General features: G+C 35.8%; 1 protein-coding gene and 1 pseudogene across 1 annotated transcript in view; one reads left to right on the top strand and one right to left on the bottom strand.

The window, feature by feature from the left end:
* The window catches only part of GPC5 (glypican 5), a 580,550-nt gene that overhangs the window by 468,606 nt on the left and 87,387 nt on the right, over positions 1-24,557 (top strand). The window lies entirely within an intron of this gene.
* LOC144454823 (sal-like protein 4 pseudogene) lies at positions 17,515-18,802 on the bottom strand (annotated as a pseudogene).

The raw sequence follows: 24,557 nt of genomic DNA on the forward strand, positions 1-24,557 counted from the left end.
CCTCTGTTGTAATAGGATTTTCTGTCTTTTCCTGTAATGTAATTTACCCTTGTCTGCCTCCTCCTTTCTCAGTACATTTTCTAAGATCAGACTAATCCACTTACTTGGATCCATTTAACCCACTTGATTAGATTTGTTTTTTTATCATTCCATCAAAGTCAACTAATATCCACCCCCTTTATGTATGCACCTTTAACGTGGTGTAATAACAATACAGTTCTCAAGAGTTTCAAGTGTCAACTTCCCTTGTAGGGATGTAAACAGTTTGCCCTTTTTAACAACATTTTGTATCTTTCTGACCCATTTACCTTTTTATGCCTTTCTTGCATTTTGTACTTGAAGATCAAATTTTTTGTTGAGCTCTGGTTTTTATGAGGAAGGTTTGGAAGTCCCCTATTTTGTTGAATATCCATCTCCTCTTGAAAAATCATGCTCATTTTTGCAGGGTAGTTGATCCTTGGCTGCAATCCAAGCTCCTTTGCCTTTTGGAATATCAGGTTCCACACCCTGTGGTCTTTTAATGTAGAAGCTGCAAGGTCCTGTGTAATCCTGACTGTGGTTCCATGATATTTAAATTGTTTCTTTCTGGCTGCTTGTAGCACCTTTTCCTTCATCTGGTAATTATGGAATCTTGCTATTATATTCCTTGGCATTGTAAATTTGGGATCTCTTTTAGGTGGTGAGCCATGTATTCTTTCTATAGTTATTTTCCCTTCTGGTTCTAGGACTTCAGGGCAGTTTTCCTCTATGATTTCCTGAAAGATACTGTCCAGGCTCTTTTTTTCATCATGATTTTCAGGTTGTCCAGTGATTTTTAAATTGTCTCTCCTGGATCGATTTTCCAGGTCGGTTGTTTTGAGGATTTTATTTTTCATCTATTTTTTCATTTTTTTGTTTCTGTTTGACTGATTCTTGCTCTCTCACAGAGTTATTAGTTTCCATTTGTCCAATTCTAGTTTTTAACAGATTGTTTTCTTCTGTTAGTTTTTGTACTTCCTTCTTCAATTGGCCAATTGTATTTTTAAGGGATTTGTTTTCTTCAGTGTACTTTTTTTCCAGTTTGCCAATTGTGTTTTTTAGGGACTTGTTTTCTTCAGTGTACTTTTTTTCCAATTGGCCAATTGTATTTTTTAAGGACTCTTCTATCTCTCATTAGACTTTTAAAATCCTTCTTGAGCTCTTCTAAGAATGCTTTTTGGGCTTCAGACCAGTTCATATTTCCTTTTGATGTTGCAGATGTGGGTTTGTTGACAATGTTGTCCTCTTCAGAATTTCTGTCTTGATCTTCACTCTTATAATATGAATCTATGGTATGTTTCTTTTAACTCATGGTTTCTTTATTTCCTGGCCTTTAAAGAAATTGAGCTCTCCTGATGGGGAACAGAGGGCACTGACCCAAGCTTCTTGTGTTGGGAGCCTAGGTCTTGGTCACTGGCTTTGTGTGCTGGGGCCTCTTATGTTGGCAATTGGAGGCTGTAGGTTTCTGGCAGCTTACCTCATATTGGGCTGGAATCAGCAAGGCTGGAACTTTCAGGCAAGTTTAGGTTGCCTGCTTTTCCTGTCCTTTAGTTTTCTTCAGCTCCTTTTAGATGGGTGCTGCAGGGTGTTTATTTACCTGGGGGTCCTTGCAATGCTGCCTACCTCCTTTCTGCTAATGCACTTGGAGATTCCTTTGAGGTATAATGCCGAGGCACCTGGTGGTTTTCTGAGCTGGTTTCCACTGGTTCCCCCAACCTCACAGAGGCATTCAGAATGTCCAGGTGTTGGTGTTTGCCTGCTCTACCACCTGGGCTTCAGGATCTCCTCCTGGTTGACAGTGGGAGGCTGTAGGGTTCTGACAGCTTACCTTGTGTTGGGTTGAAATCAGCAAGGCTGGGACTTTAGGGTGACTCTAGGTTGCTTTCTTCAGCTCCATTCAGGTGAGTGCTTCAGGGTACTTATCTGCCTGGGGCCCTTTGTAGTGCTGCTTCCCTTATTTTTGCTGAGGCACTAGGAGACCTGTTTGCTGGGCTGCTGCACTGCTGCTCCCCAACTTTCTTCTAGTTCAGCTGTATCAGGGTTTTTTTTTTTCTGGGGTGATATTTTCTGGGTTTTCAGAGGTTGATAGGGGAGGGTCCAAAACTTGAAATTTTAGCTGAGACCTGAAGCAATTCAGAAAAATCAAGAGACAGGTGAAGAGGGAAAGAACTCCAGATAAGGCAAACAGCCAGTGAAAATGTTGGACTTGGGAGAAGAAGAGTCTTCAGGGAGGAGTGAGCAAAGAGGCAATGTATTTGGATATGAGGAAGGTATAATAAGACTGAAAATGCAGGAAGGGGGCAAGTTACAAAAGGTTTTAAAAGCCAAATGAATTATTTAAAATTTGATATTGGAGATAACTGGGATATACTTGGGTTTATTAAATAGGTGAGTTATATGATCAGATCTGTGCCTTACCAAGATCACTTTGACAGATGAATGAAGGATGACCTGAGTGGGGAGAGACATGAGGCAGGGAGACCAAACCAAATGCTATTACAGTAGCGCAGAAAATATAGCAGGGTAGTGGCAGTGTCAGAATAAGGAAAGGAAGATCTATGAAAAATGTTACAAAGGTTAAATCAATAGGACTTGGTAAGAGGTAAGACGTGAGACCCAGATGAGATAATGGGTGTAAAGCACTTGGCAAATCTGAAAGGCCATATAGAGGCTGGTTTTTGTAATCATTGTCATCACCACCACCATCACCACCATCACCATCACCATCATCATCATCATCACCATCATCATCATCATCACCATCATTATCATCACCATCATCATCACCATCGTCATCATCACCATCATCATCATCATCACCATCATCACCATCACCACCACCATCATCATCATCATCATCACCATCATCACCATCACCACCACCATCATCATCATCATCATCACCATCATCACTATCACCACCATCATCATCATCATCATCATCACCATCATCATCAACAGGCCTCCAGTCAGGTGATAACTTCATTGCCTGTGATGGTTAATATTTAATGATATGTGCATCAGCCTCATTTTCTATGTATACATTCCTTGAAAGTATACTGCCAGGGTAAGTGAATTTATCCACAGCATTCACCATTTCTTCATTTGCTGTAACCAATGGTTCCATATATGTATGGTACAGTGCTATCTGGTAGAGAACTTCTGTCTTCTTGGTATAGATTGAAAGGCTAAAATTAGCACAGGCAGCAGAAAATCAATCCATACTCTGTTTTATCTCAGCCTCAGAGGCTGCATTGAGTTCACAATCATCTGTGAACAAAAAGTCACATACTAACTCTCTCTCCACTTTAGTCTTGGCTTATAGCCTTTTTCAGTTTAATAGTTTACCATCAGTGCAATAGCTGATCTTTATGTGATTTTTGTCCTCATTCAAGGAGTCTGACAACATTGTGGATATTAGGGAGGCTCCAAAAGAAAGTGTGGGAGAAAGGAGGTATTAGGCTGCCTACCAAACTGAAGGTCTACATAGCCATTGTGCCGACTTCATTATTGTATGCCTGTGTAACCTGGACAGTGCCATAAAATTGCACTGATTCCATTTAAATTGTCTTAGAAAGATTCTGAAGATTATCTGGTCATTAAGGTACTGGATACTGAGGTCCTTTCTTGAGCTGAACTGCCAAGCATTCAAACTGTAATGCAGAGAGCACAATTCTGATGGGCTGGCCATGTAGCCCAAATTCCATAGGTATATTTACCTAAAAGACTATTTTATGGAGAGTTCACACAAGGCAAACAGGTCAGCAGACTTTTTTAATTTAAGTTATATATCCATTTGGAGCTTATTTTACTATCTGGTGCAAGATGGTGCCCTAAGCTTAATTTTATCAGATTACTGTTCAGCTTTCCCATCTGCTTTTGTTAAATAATGAGCTTTTTTTCCCCTCTGTAACTGGGATCTTTGGGCTATTTAAAGGCAGCAAGTGGTAAAGTAGATAGACTTCTGTTCTTGTTATCAGGAAGATCTTAATTCAAATCCAAAGCTGGATTTGAAGTATTCAAAGCTGGATTCTTACTAGCTGAGTGTTCCTGGGTAAGTAACTATAACTCTGCCTCAGTTCCCTCAAATGTAATTTTATAAGATTATAATTGTATTATTATTTTATTATAATTATAATATTTGCTATCATTTTTTAGTTGTGTCTGCCTCTTCATGACCCTACTTGGTGTTTTCTTGGCGGAGATACTGAAGTAGTTCGCCATTTCCTTCTCCAGCTCATTTTATGCATAAGAAAACTGAGACAAACAGGGTTAAGTGAATTGTACAAGGTCACACAGCAAGTGAGTGTCTAAGGCCAGATTTGAATTTATGAAGATGAGTCTTCCTGACTCCAGGCCTGACTATCCACTGCACCACTTAGCTGCCCCAATTATAATATTATTATAAGAATAATAATAGCACCTATCTTATAAAATTGTGGCAAGCATCAAATAATATAATATCTCAAAATGCACTTAGCCCAGTACCTGGCACACAATAGGTGCTATATAAATAATACTTAGGCCCTTCCCCCCCATTTTCACTTCCTCTCCCCGCCTTACCAAACACTACTGCTATGTTTGCTCCCATATGTTATATACCTACTCTGTTCTACATATTCCCCCACTTTCTCTCTCCCCCTCTCCCTATCTCCCCTCCCCAAACTCAAACTGCACCACAAAGAAGTAATTTAATGATTACTTCTTTGGAATACAGTTTGAGACCTGGTAATGATAATGATAAACCACCTTCTTTCTTACTTTTCTTTCCAGTTATTACCCTTGAGATTCTTGACCTTTTGTTCTTTCTTAAGAATTTTACTATTCCTTTTTCTAGATCTATAAAATACTCTTTGGGGAGTTTGATTTGTACAGCACTGGATAAGTAAATTAACTTAGGTAGTATTGTCATTTTTATTATATTGGCTTGACCTACCCATAAGCAATTATTTAGGTCTCCAATTATTTAGGTCTGTTTTTATTTCTGCAAAGAATGTTTTATGGTTAGATTTATGTAGTCCCTAGGTGTATTTTGTAAGATACACTCCCAAGTATTTTATAGCTTCTGTAGTTATTTTGAATGGAATTTTTCTTTTTAGTTCTTATTGCTGGGTTTTGTGGCTCATAGGTCTTCTCTCTTTTAAAAGTATTTTTATTGTTTTTTTATGTGACCAAAATTTTCCACAGTACCCCTCCTGTTTTCCCTCCTAGTGAGGAACCTGATATAAAAAATAATATTTTTAAAGAGAAAGAAAATTAGCAAAACTGCTCAATACATCGCAAAATCTAAAAATACAGTCTATGACAAAAAGTATTATAATGAACATTTTGGTATATATGGTAACTTTCTTTTTATCGATAGTTTTACCTATAATTTTTCAATGTATATTGAATTAGCCAAGTTTCTAAGCCATTAAAGCATGTTTATTTCCCTCTCTTGGATATATTTCTTAACCTTTAATGGTATGTGGCTTAATGCAAGACCATGTTGCAGTTTTTCATATTCTGTCATTCCCAAAATCCAGAATTTAGGGAAATTTCTGTCATTCAAGAATAATTATGCTTCTTAATATATTTATATATTTCTCAGTGTTCTTCATTGTCTACTGGAAGTGGAATTCCCAAAACATTTTGGATAGTAGATGTTTTACAATCTGATAAAGATTCCCACATCATAAAGTCTCAACTCATTTCCATTGGCAAAAGTTTTGTTATAATCTTGAATGAAAACAATGAATTTGATTAGTAAAATTACCCCTTCCCCCAACTTTAGTACTCCTCGCTTTGTATCACATGGCTCATACACGCATTTTGTTTTTGTTCTTAACAATGGTTAATAGCTAATGAGATTCCCCTTCCTCTCCACCCCGAGCTTCTTATTGTTCCTTCCACTTTTGGAAGTATTATAGAATGATCAGTTACAACCTCTCTAGTGGCAAGCCTTTGAAGATTTTCCCCCCATAGGGTTACTTAGGCTGCTTTATAGCAATTTGTGTAATTTTTTGGAATTTCTTTTTATGCATTTCTTTTGCATTCTATTATGTTTATTGTTTGTGGGCTTGAATGAGCCTTGAAGTGATCAATTCTCAAACCAAGCAGCCAGTAAAACAGCTTTAACAGTCACTGAAATATGCTCATTGGAAGCTGCAATTTTTCCAATTTCTTATGGAGATATCCATTCTTTAAATAGAAATGCACAAAATTGAACAACAGAACATTTATGTATGCTATGAAATCTTGTACTCCAGATGACAAAGATGTAACTAAAGGTGAGAAAATAATGTTACTATGGTTTCATCTGGTCAAAGTCAAACATTTTGAATCAGCCTAGTGTCAGTAGAAGTTCACATTTATGACCATTAATTAAACCATCTCAGGATTATTGCAGTTCCAGGTAATTTGCACACTACTGTACCAGTGTTCAGATGGTCAACTGTGTTACTTGCTGCATTAGTTCCTAAAATCCTACTCCCCTGATTCATGCCTTAGAATACTGGTAAATATTAAATATTCTTCATTTTGACTTTGTGTGTCTGAGTGACCAGTCTAAATAGGAAACTGTCCCACTTGAAGTTAACAGTTATATCTATCATTTTAATTAGATGTATGAGTAGAGTTAACTCTCCTAGGACATTTTTTTCCCAAGTTAAATATAATCAATAAAGCAAAATACAGCTTTAAAGCTTTTCCTCCAACATAGAAGATTTTTTTTAACATGGAAGATTTTTTAAAATCCCTTAATATGGCAAGAGAGATGACCACTTAAAAATCCTCTGGTTATCAGTATCAAGTAAAGAAGAGAAATGAATATTCACCATAAGTACTCAGAATTGTCAGGGAGAATGTTCTTCACAAACTTGAAATGATTTCAATAACTTGTAGCTGACATCATGTTGATTTTATCCAACTTGGAGGTAGCTAGGTAGGGTGCTAGATATGGAGTCAGGAAGACCTAAATTCAGATCAGGTTTCAGACACTGATGTGACCATGAGTAACTTTATTCAACTTCGCTTAACATCTGTCCTCCTCAGTTTCCTTATTTCAAAAATGAGATAATAATAGCACCTACCTATGAGAGTTGTTTTAAGGATATAATAAGGTAATTTTATATAGTGTTTTGAAAGCATTAAAAATCTGTATAGACACTAGCAGCTATAATCATCATCACCATTCTTATTTTTACACTTAATTTTTATACTTATTCTATACCAAAAATCCTACTGGGATTATTTAATGAAATCCATGTTCACTCAAAAGAGATCAGCATAGCAATCTGTAGAGGGAGAATACAAAAATGGATATTTCGCATACTGTTTGATGAGAAGTTCATTGATGTGGTCCATCACGATATAAATCTTAAGCACTGGAGAATATAGTAGGTCCAATACTATATAGAAGGATTAAAAACTTGCTGTATTGTATTTGGGAAAATTACATAGCATTTTCAATGATTCCAAGTTGTTCCCTGCCACAAAAATATCATCTTTTAACAACAATATTTTTGGCCTACTGTGCTACTATATGGTGGTAATCCCAATTACTAGGAAGGCTGAGTCTGGTAGATCTTGTGAATTTGGGAGTTTTAAACAGCTGTGAGCTATGCTAGTCAAGTGTCCATATTAAGACTGGCACTAGTATGGAACAGAGGGTCATTAGGTTACCTAAGGAGAGGAGAACTGGCCTAGATCAAAGCTCCCCACTAACCAGTAATGGGTCCAGGAACACAAGTAGCCCCTGCACTTTTCCAGCCTTTGCAAGAGAGGGAGACTTAGTCTTTAAGATTCATCAAGAGCCATGGTGGGTAGAAATGAGTTGCAGTATACTGTCAATGAGAACTTGCCTACAAATACTATAAAATATATTCAATATAGACAGTCGCTGACCAGAGAAGGAATGGTTTAGTCTGATATCAAAACTGAAGGAAAACTGTTGAACAATTCAAATATTATGTTGATACTGGCAAAAATCTTAGAAGACCCAGAGGAAGGCCTCTAGTTTGCTGTATAGATCCTAAATGAAAGATTAATAAAAGCACAAAGACAAGAATTACATATAAGGAGAAGGCATAGATGGGTTATTATATCTATCAGAGAAGGGAGCAAGCAAACTCATTCTTTCAACTTAAAGCCTACAAGTGATACCCCCAAAAGGGTATCTAGAAGCTGAAAAAATAAATTATTATAAGTTCAACCTTCTGCCACTCCAGTCCCCTAGCAGTCTTTAAATTCAAGGGTAAGGTGAAGCCATATTCCTCAACCAATGTGCCTAATGCATAGTAGATCCTTAATAAATTCTTATTGACTTTTTGGCCTGTTAGCTAAAGTTATACAATAGGTAGATTTGGTTACCAGGACTTAAAATTCCATTTCTCCTTCAGAGTTGGTGTTCTTGATTCTGAACACCAAGATTTTCTTAGTTCATTTTGGTCTCTGATTAGATAGCATAATGAGCTTTGACGTGATTATCTTTTCTAATGTTTTCTGCTCTTCTATACTTGGGGTAACATTATGAGACAGTTGTAGTGGTGCAGTGGCTAGCATATGGTACTTGAAGCCAGCAAAAAATGAGTTCAAATCCTGCCTCAGACATTTAGTAGCTGGGCCACCCTAAGCAAATCACTTAATCTTTTTGTGCCTCAGTTTCCTTAATGTAAAATGGGAACAATAATAGCACTTGACTCATGGAATGATTGTGAAGATTAAGTTAAATTTTAAAAAAAAATGTATACTTTACAAATCTTAAAATACAGTATAAATGCTAGCTGTGGATATTTGGGGTTTGGGTAAAGTATAGTATTTCCCTAAAGAAAACTCCAACATTATTACTACATATATGTGTGTGTGTGTATGTGTGTGTGTGTGTATGTGTGTATGTTTGCCTTATATCTCCTGAAGCCACTTTTAATGCGCGTTTTCTAATATATCATGAGCTTTTTAAAGAGATAATCAAATGAGTTGGTGTTTTATATAAAATATAAAAAGAGTGTGTACTGATTGAAGACTAGAAAGGGCTTTCTCCTGGAGTAGAGTGAATATGTTTGGCCATTGAATAATTGGGACATGGGACTTAACAAAGAATATTCCGTTTTCACAGTCACATTTAAATGATAGTTTATGTTACTGAAATCAGAAATATCACGGAAACTCTGGGATATGTGGTCACTATACTAATAAGGTCATAAGCTTTACTATATCAAATATGTTACTTAGAGGCTACTTTTTCTTTTGTCGTCATTCTAGTTTATATTTCATATAGTTGAGTTTTCCAGATATTTAAAGTATTACTGCATGCATATGATAGATGTATTGATAATAAATACACTTCCCCATATGCAAATGTGTGTATGTACATGTGTACTGTGACATTTTAAAAGTTTGAGAGAAATAGTTTATCATTAATTTAATCATTTTATTAATAAGGCTAACATGTTAATTAATGAAAAAGAAGTCAGTGGCACTCTTGAATGCCAAAGACTGCTCATAGTGGTGGAATCACCGTTTATATTCTTTTGGAAGAGTATGTGTTCTTGAGGTTGGCAATCAACTCTGATTGGTTCACAATCAATGAGAGAATGAATATTATAATGAGGGCCTCATTCTAAGGAGGGTATTGAGAGTATGTGACTTGGGTCACTCAAGTCTTGGTCAAAGAGGCTTATCAATTTCTATATCACTTGTCTGACAAAAGGAAGAATCTACATTTTCCCAGACCTGTCTGAACAAACATAATGAGCAGGAATATTCTTTGAGAAAGATTTCCCAAACTGGTTGATTTCTGGATGAGGAAGTAGAAAAGAGGAAAAACCTTGGTCCTTATGAAATGATTAGTTATTAATACAAGAGAGAAATAATAATTTTTCTCAGTAGTAACTCTTGACCCGCTTTCTAGCATTATACATATCCCTGTGGATTTATCAAAGAATGTAGGATGTGATAACTACAAAGGACCTTGAGAACCATCTAGTCTAACTGCATTATTTCACAGATTCAGAAATGAAGTGAAAGAGATAAAGTCCAAGAACCCATCCATCCAGCCAGAATATAAACCCAGATATTTTTGATACCCAAACCAATTCTTTTCCCACTATATCAGGCTTGTCAGATACATAGTTTTAAAAATACAACTATGTATAGAATGATTTTACACACATGTGTGCACACGCATACATATAAGTATATTATGCACACACATATATACATATTTATGTCTAACGGTAGATGTCTCTAGAGTGGTGGGAATGGAAGAAAAAATTTACACGGTAACTTTATTATATATTTGAAAGGAATGGAAAGTTGTACATAATAATAGATATGTAGTTTCATGTGCATTTAGCTTTTTTGTTATACTATGCTATGGAAATGCTTGTTTTACTCCATAAATTAAGAATAAAATAAATCAAAATTTTTTAAAAAACAGTCACAGAGCCATGATAAAAAATTTGAGGACTGACCTGTGAAAATTGGGTGATCTTGATTTCTTCATTTTTGCAAATATGCAAAACAAACTCTTCTTTATGCATCCTTCATCTATCACCTAATGGGAGCTGTGCCCATTCTGGCTGTGTTACTAAATCTCTGTGGTATACCCTCCTAACTCCAGGGCTTTATCTTTCCCTCATAACATTCTCTCTTGCTCATAAATCTGTGTTGTAATCCAGGAGCCCATTTGCACTAGCTCTTGAAAGCTGATTGCTAAATTTTTGGAGTCAGGATTTGTCCCTCTGAAATATAGTTAAGAAAGTGATAGAGAAAACGTTAATAATTCAGATTAAACAAAAGCGTATCATTCATTTTCAGAATTGTGGTTGTTTGTCAGCACATCACTGTCTATACCCCATTTCTCCTCTTTTTCCATAATGAAAAGATATTTACATTGCTTTCCCATACATCTTATCAAGATTCAGAAGTTAAATTATTGGTGTAGGTATGTTCACATTACAAAAATGATGACCATACAGTAAAAGACAATGTGTGCTTTTTGGAAAAAATGTATTTAACTATATGAGTAAACTGAAGCAGATTCTTTGGGCAGGAAAATGGAGATGGATATGGATGGATATGGAAGGTGGTAATAGAGAATTTCTTAAAAGGCAGTTACAACTTTATGCAATGGTACTGCAAAATGCTGCAAAGAATTTGAAGAATCTAGCAATTAATCTTTCCTTTTTCTGGTTATTTCAATTAAGGGAAATTTACTATTATCTGGAGAGATGTCATAGAATGGCCACTAGCATTTTAACTATTGGCAAGTCGGGGACAAAGTCTTATGTTTCATTTCTTCTTTTCAATTTTCAAAAGATTGGATGTGATAAAAGAAAAAAAAAGTTTCCTTTGATTTTTACAGACAAGCATTGCATACTTGGATTGTGAACTTAGTCAAGTTTATTCTCTAATGTCTCCAAGGTAATGCAGACCTAAAAAGGCCAATTATAACTTTACGAGTAAGAAATAGTAGATCCAGAGGTTCAATTTTCTCTATTGTTTCATTCTAAATGCCAGGTAACATTTCTAGGGAATACTTACATCCTTTTTGACACAGATCAATTGGCAACTTTTATTAGAGGGAAGTCAAACCAGATGCAGCTTGAGTCCCCATCTCTTTCCATTGACATTGAAATGGATTCTTTCCTGGAGTTTTGTTTTGATGAAAACTCTGAAGACAATTTGGAGACTGTTTCTCAGACTCAGGAGACTGTGGCACAGATGGAGTGCTGAATTAAGTGACTGTATTTTGAGATTTGAAATGAGCTCTACTCCCAGTTGCATATTTCAATGATTGTGGACTAATTGAATTTGATAATTGATCATTAGAGTACATACATTTTTAAAAATCTTTGAGAAGTTTATCTCTAGAAACTGTCTTTTTCCAAAGACAAATACCTACTCTAGTTAGGTTCTCATTTTAGAATCATGTACATATGAAGCATATGAATGTGTAATTTAGCTAAAAGGATCTTACAGGAATGTTGAAATTACGGCATCTGTCATTGTCAGGGAATGAGGTATTACAGATTCATTAGATTTATAAACTGCCTAAATTTTTGCATTCAAAAGGTATTTTTGACCAAATTTCTTGAAAATCCTTCTAAAATATATCATGTATTTCCCTGCCTCAGAAAACAGAGTATGCCAAACATAATTTAATCTTTTTTGAGTCTGGGAGTATCAATTTTTATACAATGTTGTAATGTAGCAGTACATCTAGAAACTTTTAGAAATTTTCATAGTAACTATAAGCCTGTTTTGGAAGTTCTTTAAAGACTAAGTTATCAGAAAATAGCTTCCTAAAGGAACTTGGAATTAGGAAAAATCTTCTCATAAAGGGACATAAAATAGAGGACATATTTGGAGGAGCAAGTATAAGATTGAAGGGAAAGCATAGTAGCCCAGGATACTCCTATTTCCATCGCAGTGAAGTTATTTATGTCAGGCCTCTGACATCTCATTCATTTCACACTTACATTACTCATATAGAGTTGATGAAACGAATCCTCAGGAAGCTGGTCCACTAGCAGAAATTCAGTCATGATTGAGACCTGTCAATATCTCTTCCATGTCAAAATATTCTTCAGCCATCAAAGGCAGCTAGGTAGTACAGTGGATAGTACTGGGCCTGATGTCAGAAAGACCTGAGTTCAAATTCAGCCTCAGATACTTACTAGTTCTGTGACTAGTGAGTAAGTCGCTTATTATCTGCCTTCCTCAGGTTCCTCAATTATAAGATAGGAATCATCATAGCATTTACTTCATAAGATTATTGTGAGAATTAAATGAGATATTATTTGAAAAGAACGCATTATAGTTCCTGGCACATAGTAAGCACTTAATAAATGCTTATTCCCTTAATTTCTCCTGTCATCATAATAATGACTTGTATTTATATAGCACATTATGTTGTCCTTAACAAAGTAATTCTGCATGATTGTTTTTTGGCTCTGTAATACTCTCTAAGTCAGGGAGAACACATATTACATTCCCATATTTTGCAGATGAGAAACTTCAGGGCCAGAACAGTCAAATGATTTGCTCCAGTTCAAATTATAAGCTTGTAGTAGAACTAGACCTGGAAGCCAGGACTCTGGGCTCTGTATTATTTCTGGTACACCACCTGCTATTTCACTATTTCTGAGGGCATTGCGAATGAATTAAAATTGAAACTATTAATCTGTTTCTTAGAATCAAAAATTCATATAGTTTTAGAGGTGAATGGACCTCACAGGCAATCTTATCTCACCCATAAAGGAACATGAATCCCCTTAACAACATTGGTGACAAGTGGTCATCTCATCTTTCCTTGAAGCCCCTCTATTTAGAATGACCAAGCATTTAGCACAGTGCCTGGCAAATAATAGGTGCTTAATAAATGTATATTTGTTGATTGGATGATTTATTGAACCCACTGCTTCCCAATGAAAAACATTCCACTTTTGATGGAATTCCACCTCTAATGACTAGTAATATTTTTTTCTTTACATCAAATCTAAATAATTTCATTGGTCCTTTCCACTCATTGTTCCTAGTATACCCTTGAGGATCAAGTAAAACAAATCTAATCTCACCTTTTTTTATGACAATCTTTCTTGTACTTGAAGACAACAATCAATCATATCCTTGCAGATCTCTTCTCCAAAATAATACAGCTTTGCAGTCCCTTCAATGAATCCTCAAATGACAAGATGCTCTCAAAATTTCAAGCTCTAGTTTTTCATCCTAGTTGACCTCCTCTGAATACTCTTCAAGGTATCAATTTTCTTCCTAAAATGTGATTCCCAGAAAAGAGCACAATATTCCAGATTTTACCTGACCCAAGCAAAGTATAGCAAGACTATCTGTCTCCTTCTTTTTGGGACTAATTATGTCTTATTCAATGCATCTTAAGATGACATTCACCTTTTTTGGCTGCAATGGCATACTGTTTAATTCATAAATCATATTAGATTTTTGGAAAGTGGAGCTGATGAAATTGTGATGTCTTAGATTTACGTAACTTTTTGTTCAGTAGTGACAGTATTCCGTAGCTTTACAAATGCTTCTCACTGTCATTCCTATGGAGGACACTACGTAAGTCTTCCTGGAAAGCAGAATACTCACAATTACTGTATTTATCAGGGGGAAAGGTTGATGACTGAATGGATCACAAATGTTTTGATTCCTTATAATTGTCATCCTACTTTCCAGCTTCAAGGAAAACAACTGATTGGTGCTTATACATTTCAAATATCTTTTATGATTTATTGTGTAGATTAAAATAAAATCTTCTTTGATTCATCATTGTAAAAGTTGATTTTACTTATCATTTATAATAGAGATAAAGATTTGACCCCTCCCAAGGGAACTCTTTTATGATGTGGCATTTTTATAAGCATATTTTACTTAGTTTGGTAATTAATTATTTAAAGCCACAGTGTCTTTCAGTCCCAGCCACCTTCTGCCCCAGCTTCATTGTAGTCGATCGCTTCAGTGCACATATTGTTTCAGGAAGATTTTTAAATTATTTATAATTTGCAAACTGCCGCTTTAAAAGAGCAGTAGTCCCTAGAGGTGAAAAATGGTTCCTCTTCTGTTTTTCAATAATATCATTATATTTTTCATATAGATGTATTGTCTGTAGAATAAAGAAGATACCTATGATTTTAGAAAGACATATCTTATGCTAGGAATAAGAATGTAAAATAGTATTGTATTTTACACAAAGCAACCTTTATGCTTTTTAAAAGTTATTTAGAGTGTGGCAATAGAAGTCCATGTAAATATGATCTGAATGTTTCAGTATATATAATTTTATGAGCTGAAAGAAGATTATCAGTCACAGAGACTTCTGAAGTAAAACTGCTTTATTTCTTTTTTAATCTTGAAGAGATTTTTTTTTTTTTGGTGTGTGCTTTGGGGTATATCTCCTTCACTACAAAAAAAATCTCAATCCCACTTTAGTTTAAGCCAGAACATCTTATCACCTGCTGGGCTGCTTTCTGTATTTCCCTTAGCTCTACTAGTCAGTTTTGTGGGTGGCAGGCATGGATCACCACCTACCGTCGAGTAAAATAAGTATTCTTATATATTTTGGACCTGTCAGAGCTTAGGACAAAGTTTGAGACTACAGGGATACTCCACATGAGCATGAGTCATCAAAGTAAAGTGTTTGTGGAAGAAGACAACTCGTATAGCCAAAGGAGAACTCTACCTACCACCAAACCAATAAGCTGAAGAGCTGCTAAGCAAAATAACTCTAATCAAATAAAATATGATAAATAATATTAATAAATAAAATATAAAGACTTCATCCACTAACCTGCAGTTAAACAATTTCAGAATTTTTTAGCATCTATCTTTTATCTACCTTTTTTGCTAAAATAGTTTCTTCAAGAGACTAGCTCCTTTCCTCTCTCCATCTAATAACCTGGCCAATATCACATAGATATTTTATGGTGGGATCAATCAGAACCCAAGCTTTCTAATAAAGTGTTCCTTCCATTACATCATAGTGTATCATATAGATTATGAATCCGTGTAGATAGATACCAGGTGGGCAGATATCAGAAGGTGCCAGTAATTATGTTCAGAAGAAAAAGGGACCAAAGATTTTTTCTAGAAACAAGATCATTCAGTCTACACTAAAAATTTCAAGCCTTACTCATTGGAATACATCCCTTGAAACTACATATTTCCTTGGAGGTGGGGCTAGGGGGAAAGACAACATTGTTCTGTCATCCCTGGAGAATATTTTAAGATGAATAAATTTGTGAGTTTCTTGTGGTTTCTTGAAAGAAATATTAAAAAAAATATACATATGTTGAATGTTTTGTTGTAAAATATTCAGTAAATTGACAAAAAAGATTCCATTAATATAAAAGTATTTATTGCAGAACTCTTTGTGGGAGCAAAGAAGTTCAAACAAATTAGTTGCCCATCAATAATGAAATGGCTAAAGAAATTGTGTAACATAAATGTAATGGGATATTAATGTTATATAAGAAATTATGAATATGATTAGTTCAAAGAAGCACAGAAAGATTTGTATCATTTGATGCAAAGTGAAGTAAACAGAGCTAAGAAGACAATATACACAATGACTGCCACAATGTAGGTAGAAAGAACAATAACAACAAAAACAATCTACAGTGAATATTAGAGAATTACAAAAGAACAGGTTTGGCCCCAAATAAAAGTTATTAGATGATACTTCCTCCACTCCTTTTGCAGAAATGGTCAGTGTACAGGTGTGGAACAAATTCATGTAATGTCAGATGTTTTCCATGTACCAATAAGCTTTGCTGTTTTTTATTTCTTCCTATTTTTTTTCCTTTATCAAAAAAAGTTATTTGTAATAAAGGACAGTTGTCTAGGAAGTGAAAGGAAAGAACTACAGAAGAAAGTATAGGTGATATAAGAACATAAACTATCATGCAAATATATTAACATTTTTTGAAAAAAATAAAATATAAAGGAAGGTTTTGTTATGTAATCTGTTGGGAGAATAGGGAATTCCATTAAGTGAAAATTTTAGGTTACTTTGTATTGGTTTGTATTGCTGCTAAATTTCTTCCTTTTGTAATTTACTGGATTTCTCTTAAGCCACGTAAATGAATGAAAGTATTCACTCAGCCATGTGAGAAATAGTGTTGCACAGTAAAAAGAGCAATGGGCTTGATGACTGTATGAGTGCTAACAAAGCTTGGGCTATGAGAGATGTTTGTAGAGATATAAAGGATTAATTTGGCAACTGAATGGATAGATCGGTTCTGTCATGGGTGACAATCTATCAAAGAAGACTGTGAAGGAGTGATCAGGCAGGTAGAAAGAGAGTTAGGAGAGAGAAGTGTCACAAAAACCCAGAAAATGAAGAGTATCCAGGAGGAGGGGATGGTAAACAGTGTCAAATACTGCAGAGAGGCAAAGAGGAAGAGGATTGAGAAAATCCCATCAAATCTGTCAATAGTAATATTACTTGCAGTTTTGGGGAAAGAAGTTTCAACTGATTGATAATATCTAAAGCCAAATTTCAAAGAGTGAAGGATTGCATAAGAGAAGTGCAGATAATGAATGCAGATAGCTTTCTTGGGAAATTGGCTATAAAAGGGAAACAAGATATACTATGAAGGTAAAGAAAGGATAAGATATTATGGTCTAGCAAAAGTTTGTTTGTTTAGGATGGGAGAGACTCCATATTTGTTGACAGTAGAAAAGGATCTAGACTTAAGAGATAGAAATTGAAGCTTAATGAGAGAGGGGATTATTAAAGGGACAATCTTCTGGTGAACATGGGAAAGGTTGAGATTAAAGGCAAATGGGGGAGGGTTGGACTTGGTAAGCAGGGCCAAAATGTTATCAGAGATTAGAGTAAAAGAGGAGAGTAGGGCATAATGTCAAGTGTTTTTAAGGAAGAAAGAGCTCATCTTATTAAAGTCATTTTTTTGAGATAGTGGGGGAGGGAAAATTATGGGAAATTTGGGAAAAGAAGATGTTTATAATACCCTCTGTAGGAAGTTGGGTATGGAATCAGAAAGACTTTTTTATTTGTTTTGATGGCATGAGAACCATGTTTAGATAACATGAGAGCCCTCCACCATTAATAGGAACTGGTAGGGCAGGAATAGGGCCACTCTGAATCACAGATATCTCATTAGCTTTCATTGCTAAGCCATTGTTAATCACAGCTGCATACTGGTTCCAAACTGCGGGATCAAGATTCACTGCAGGAGGGACTATATCCTTTGGAAACATCTCAGATACCTTCTTGACATCATTACCCAGAAATGCTATGGTGTTATCAATAGATAATCTCCTTCCACATCGGGCAGAATTATTCTACATATGAGTTCCAACACGGACCTTTAAATTTCCTTTGGTGGTAAAGGCCCTTCCACAAATGGTACACGCAAAAAGCTTTTCATCAGTATGAGTGTTTGTGGATCTGAAGAACACTGGCAGATGAGAAGTTCTTTCCACGGGTGGTACAAATGTGCTGCTTGGCAGTGCGACGAGGTGGGGCCACTAGCAAGGGAGCCACCCCTGGGGACAGGGCAGGAGGTCCAGAAAAAGGGCTATTGCTTAAGGGCCGCTCTCCAGGAGCTTCAGCTTTGATCAAGGCTGGTGGTACTCTACCTCAACCATACTCCCCATTTGCAAAATTTAACCCAGGCTCTTCCTTGATGACCTTTTGGCCAATATTGGCATAAGTTAAATCCAAAGCACCATCACCTTCAGTTTCTGCTGGAGGGTTTTCCGGTCCTTCAGCCTTATTTCCCACGTCATCATGATTGATTAAGCCAGGTGACTTGGACCTAATACTTTCAGCTGGACTATTTGCAGGAGACAATGCTTGGAACTATGCAGACTCTGGACTTCGGCCATTTTGATAATCTCGATCTCCTATTACAGATGAGGAGTCATTGGTCATGCCATCACTTTCTGCCGAACTTGACTTCAGACTACTCTGCCGCTGAAGGCTCAGAGATGAATTGCCCATTTTCCCTGGGGCCTCTAATACTGAGATGCTGGTAAATGCCACAGCTGGTGTTTCTGACTGAGTATCAGTAAATGGAGTAGATGGCTTAGATGAACCACTAGGAACATCTTGGGAGTCCAAGTCTTCCATATCAACAATGCTTTCAACTGTCTCATCAATGCAATCAGCAATGGCATCTCCATTTTTCTCACTGATAACAGCTGGATCCACATCAACATGGTCACAGGAATTCTCAGGCATAGGAGTGTTAGGAATCCGGCCAGCCATGTGCATTCGGATATGTTGCTGCAACACTACTGCATTGGTGGAGAGCCGTGTTTAGATAACAAATTTACAGTGGAAACAGTTCAATTTTGTGACTTTCTTCAGCTCTGTTCAGAAACACATAAGTAGGAGTGGAAGTAGCAGGTAAAGGGAGTAATCCAGGGACTTGGCAAAGCATGGACAATGATAAAACAAAAATGTAATGAATTTGAGAGAGAAGAGGATAGTGTGGAGTTCAATTAGTTAACTACAGAGTCAAGATTGGGAAGAAAAGAAATGAGGTGGAAGGATTGGAGATTCTGTTGTGAATAAAAATAGGTTTGGAGAGGGGGAAAGAGAGAGACAGACAGACAGAGAATCTTGAGATGTTTAAAAAATTGCTTTACCTTCAAAGATAGTAGGAAATGATAAATAATAATCTAGAAATTCTATCCATAATTTTAGTTCAACAGGTTTATTGTGGTTTGCTTCCATGATTAGGTAGAATAAAGAAGAAAGACAATTGCTGCTTTAAAGTTTGGATTCTTGTGTTCCATGATAAACATATGGTTAAGGGTCCCAAATTTGGTTTATGGGTCCCTGTTTAAAACTGTATATAAAGATATGGAACAGAACTTTAAGTTAGAGTTGTTTTAAAAACAACCTACTTCCTTCAGTGTTCTTAATTCTAGATATGTTTAAAAATTTGGCTGGATTACCTGGAACTGGTCTAGAAAGAGAAGTAAACTCACTTTTCAGAACCTACATTCCATGTCCTTATTAGAACTTTGCTGGCCTTTGAGGGTCAGCGCCCAAGGTGAAATATCTTAGGGTTGTATGTGAGAAGTAGAATGGGATAGTGGAGAGAGTACTGGGTTTGGAATCAGGAAGATCTCCATTAAAATTTGGCTTCTAGCTAAGAGACCCTGGGCAAGTCATCTGACCTTTAGAATCCCTAGCAATTACCTACCTCTTACATATTGAGTAACAGACAGGATAGTGGTGTGATTCCTATTCTTCCAATATTTGTTACACAGAATTCTTATCAACATGGGCCTTTATCTGAAACAGAATTACACATGTAGAGGAGGTAATTTTAAGTAACATCTACACCAGGTTTGATTTGCTTATTGTGGAAGATTGCGAAAGGCACCAATATTCAGATCATGGAAATATGTTTCCACATATCTCTTGAGGTTAGTTTCTTAACTTTATGAATAGATTGTGGCAGATTACATTTCTATATGGAGAAAAATAAATAATTTCCATTTAATGTGTAATGTTTAATTTATATTCCAAAAATTGCTCATATATTGTCCTTCATAAGAATTAAGGCTGCTATTCTAAGACGGCTGCATTGGTAAAGCAAGAGAAGAGTGATGGACTTTATGTAAATCTGTTATTGAAGTTAAATATACATAATTGATTTGAAATGTAATTACTGTACTAACAGTTTTTGCTTAAGTGTCTGGCACACTCTACATAAGAAATTTATCCATGCTACTTGAAATGCATATTAAAATTTGTCTTACTTTATTATAAGACATGTTTCTTTTTTTCTTTGCTTTGGCACACTAGAGCAAGAATGACAGTTTTCTTTCATTTGACTTCCCAGTTTATTGTATTTTCTTCCATGTGGTAGACTGAGAGGAACTTACAGAAACAATCAGCCAGCATACTTCCAAGACACCCTTTGACCGAAAATTGATTTTGCTTTCTGTCACTTACATAAAAGAGGCGCCATTCCCTCCTTCCTCTTTACTGTTTGAAAATAACATGAAATCAGAGGCAACTACATCAAATGGACTTGCTTACATGGTTATAATGAAAAAGCTAAGCAAAATGTCAGGTATTGAATGTGCATTTTATAGCAAATTGAATTAATATGAACTATTATCATGCAGATACAAAATAGAATCAGTACTTCTTAAGAAGGATTCCATAGAAACTCTATAGAAAATTAGTATATTTGTTTGCAAAGAAAAAATATACTCCAAGAATCAAAATAATTTAAAAAGAATCTTTTCTGTCATTAACTCATAATAGCCCAGAATTTGATTATAGACAATTACTAAGCGTATTCAGAAGACCTTTAGGAAGTCATACGAGGATAGTCTTTTAATGTTAGCTATTCATAGGCAGAGAAAGCAAACAGAAAGTCCTTGGTTAATTGTGTTTAAGTTCCAGGACACTGGCTGTACCTGCTATTTGAAAAAAGGCATAAAAGACTTATCAATTCCCCTCCGTGGATAGCTTCAGGGTTTTGGGTCAGAGTGGATTTGTATAGGTGTCTACTCAGGCGACTTTATGTCATGGTGCCACTGTTCAGATAATGCACGACATTTCAGTCAATAGAAAATGAGAGAACCTATCGCTTTAGGGATGTGATTTCTCTTAGAAATGGATGATAAATCACAATTATACAAACTGAATGAGGACATAACATACCTATAGGCTGCATAATAATAATCACTGCAGCAGGGACCTATTGCATTTGCAAGATTAGAGCTAATAGGTTTTGCAGGAAGTACAATAAATCAATTTTGAAAATGCCAAGCTGAATCAGGTGTGCTAGGCTATTAAATAGCATTTGCTTTACAACAAAACCAGAAATTGAGCTATAGAATTTATTTCAGACACCATTTGCAAATTCCATGAGAAGAAAACAAAGTTTACAGATAATATTCGTTTAGTTATGCAAAAAAAAAAAATCGCAAGTAGAAGAAAACCAAGTTAGACATAAAAATTAGAGTCTGAGGGATATTCATCTGAGTATCTCCAGTGGAGGCATATCATCATCCTCAGAGGGCAGGTTTGAATTTGGAAACAGCTAAAAAGCATTTGGAACAAGCTTGGGGAATAATCAATTGAGGTTATATCAGTTTGGATTAAAAAAAAGAGAGATGTGATTAGAAATTCATAAAGCTGATTTTCTTGTATGGCTCATAATTAGGTTCTACAAGTAATTCACAAAAAGAACTTCCAAAAATGTTTTGAGCAATGGTAGCATCTTTGGGGGAAAAAAGTTTCTGTCTTTCCCTCCCTTGAGGGATAATACTCTTTTGGATGGATATATGTTAAAGATTTTGTTGAAGAAATAAATTTAATGCTTTTGTGGTTATGCCACATGGATATTGTTTAAAATTCACTTTCCCAAAGACCAAGAAAAGTCACTGATGTATTCCCCCCTATCTATCACAGTCTCTTAAACTTGTTTGACCTCTTCCTCCTAATTCTTCTTTATTGGTTACAGTAGAATCCAGAAGAGCAATAACCCTCATTGCTTCCTTTATCTTTTGAAAGATAAAGGCTATTCTAGAATTTATCAGCTGGTCAGATACTAGCAGAGAGTAGTCTGTTACCCAATGCTTGGATAACAGAGGTTGCTCTTAACAAATGCAGCCAGATTTTATGTCAGATTTTTGATTTGTATCAGGAAATCCTGTTCCCTTCACCCACTACAGGCTGAAAAGTCTGTATCATACTCCCATGACAATGTTATATTTGTTTCTCCCTGTTTTGGTCCCCACAATTCTGCTTCCAAGTTAGTGGAATTTTGGAAAAGGCATAATATATTCTTGGGGTTCAATACCATATGACACCATCCTTTTTATGTAGCTTATTTCTTTTGGAAAAGGGTAGTGTCTGAGTCCAAGATATTCCGAAATTGCTCTTTTCACTGTCCAGTAAGCTATGCTTCTAATAGAATGGGAAAAAATTAGTTTAAAACCTTATGACAGATGACAAAAAACTGACATTCATTTTTAATTCAAAGAAAGAAATACGGTGTAGCGTAATGGAGAAAAAGGCAAGCTAACATTATGAAGACATTACTTCTTATTCCAGTTGTCTTTTTTTGTTGTTACTAATTGTCTCCTTTAGACAAGCAACTTAAATCCTCTGAGCCCTCTAGTTTTAACATCTACAAAATGGGGTTACTCACCTCTGCTCACTTTATAAGATTTAGGAAAATGGTACCAAACTAATATTAAAAAGCTTAGAAATTTTAAAGTGAATTTAAAATGTTAAACATGAAGTATTATTAGCATTATGACATAAGCAGGAGGGAAAAAGGGTTAGTTAGAAAAAAAAATTTCCCCAAATATTTAAAAGATTGCAAAAGGTTAAAAAATTAAATTTTGTTCATGATGGCTCCTGCTGAGAAGTACTAAGTGGAATCAAACTTTCCACAAAGGCAATTTGGGTTAAAGATGTTTACAATTCTGGAAACAGAAATAGTTTCTCAAGAGGAGCTGTAGAACCTCCTGGGTGAAGGTTTGGGGGTTTTATTCGACTTCATCTACCACCTGAAGGGATCAGCTCACTTAGATTGAATTGCTTCTGCTCTCTGTCAGGAAGTTGAATTAGATGACCTTCAGGTCCCTTCTGCCTTTATTTTTTCCCCTCTAAATGCGAACTTTCTATTTACATGCTTTCCTCTAAGGAGTTCAAAGCACTTTGCAGGCAGTATCTAATCCCCACAATATCAGTGTGATCCAATAGAATCTTGCTTCAGTTTCAATGTGGGAGTTAGGGGACTTTGTGAATAGCCCACTAAACTATTTCTTGCATGTGATGTAGGAATGAGAGTACCTCGCTGGGGGGTGGTCCTTTGTGAGTAAAGCGTGTTCTGCTTTCAGGAGTGAAAATAGAAAGGAATGAGGGAAATCATTAAATTCCTTCTTTTTCAAACTTTTTGAGAACTGACCTGCTTGCTGCTTACACATGGTTTTAGGACAAAGGAAGTCCATACCATCCAGAGCAATGCAAAAAAATTATGACAAGTCCTTCCTGTCATTTCTGTCATTTTAATTAGATACGTGAGTTGGTCAATCCAGTCCTCAAACTTTCAAAGTGGGACTTTCTTGTCTATCTTTTTATTTTTCTAAACCTCCCAATATTCTTTCAGGTTGATAACTTTAGTTTCCAGGAAATAATAAATTCAAGTTTGTGTATCCTTTTTTTTTTTCAAATTGCAATTGGCAAAATCCTTTCATTTGATGAACAGTGAGTAGTTTTGTTGAACTTTAAGGAAGCTATTAAAGAGCACCCAAATCACTGTATTTGGATAAGTTGAATAATTTCCAAATTTATACAATTTAGAAACTAAATGAATGAATATGATAGGTTGGAATTTGAGTCTGACATACAAAAGGGTTTGAAAGTGGTGGTAAAAACAGAAGGTAAAAATACCCACAATCACAGGCTTGCTCATGAAATTATGCACCAATAAAATCTTTTGGTTTCTCTATGCACTAAAGGAGTAGCTTGCTCAAAGCTAATTTACCTTTTCCATGATGGAAAGCATCCATTTCACAGATCATAGTCTAACATTCTACATAACTGATTAGATTCAAATTATTACTCATTTGCATAGATGCTGATTATTTCATCGTGCTGGTAAAGAAAATGGGGGCGGGGCGGAGATAGTCTGCCAGTCAACCACCATTTACTTAGTGTTTACTATGAGCAGAGTTGGCTGTGGGGCACTGCTATATAAGTTGGCTCAAGAGAATGCTCCTTTCGCTGGCACATGAATCATAGCGAGACAAGGAAGAATTTGCATCTTATCCAAAATCAACAAAATCTGTTTTACCAAAAAATTTCAGATACATCGAAGGACAATTTGACAGCAAGTATATAGAACACTATCAAGACATTTCCTTCTTTCCTGTGCATGTGCAATCCCTGCTTGGATGAATGAAAGGCAAAGACAGCATTCACTTACTATACTTTTGTGTCAACTTTTTTAAGTATTTTTTTTCTTTTTGATGTGAGAAGGGACGGAAGACCAGAGCATTCATTCCAGATGCTTTAAGCAAATGTTTCA

Source organism: Phascolarctos cinereus, unplaced genomic scaffold (assembly GCF_003287225.1).
Source record: "Phascolarctos cinereus isolate Bilbo 61053 unplaced genomic scaffold, phaCin_HiC Scaffold_7;HRSCAF=346, whole genome shotgun sequence".
In the NCBI taxonomy this organism is placed as follows: domain Eukaryota; kingdom Metazoa; phylum Chordata; class Mammalia; order Diprotodontia; family Phascolarctidae; genus Phascolarctos; species Phascolarctos cinereus.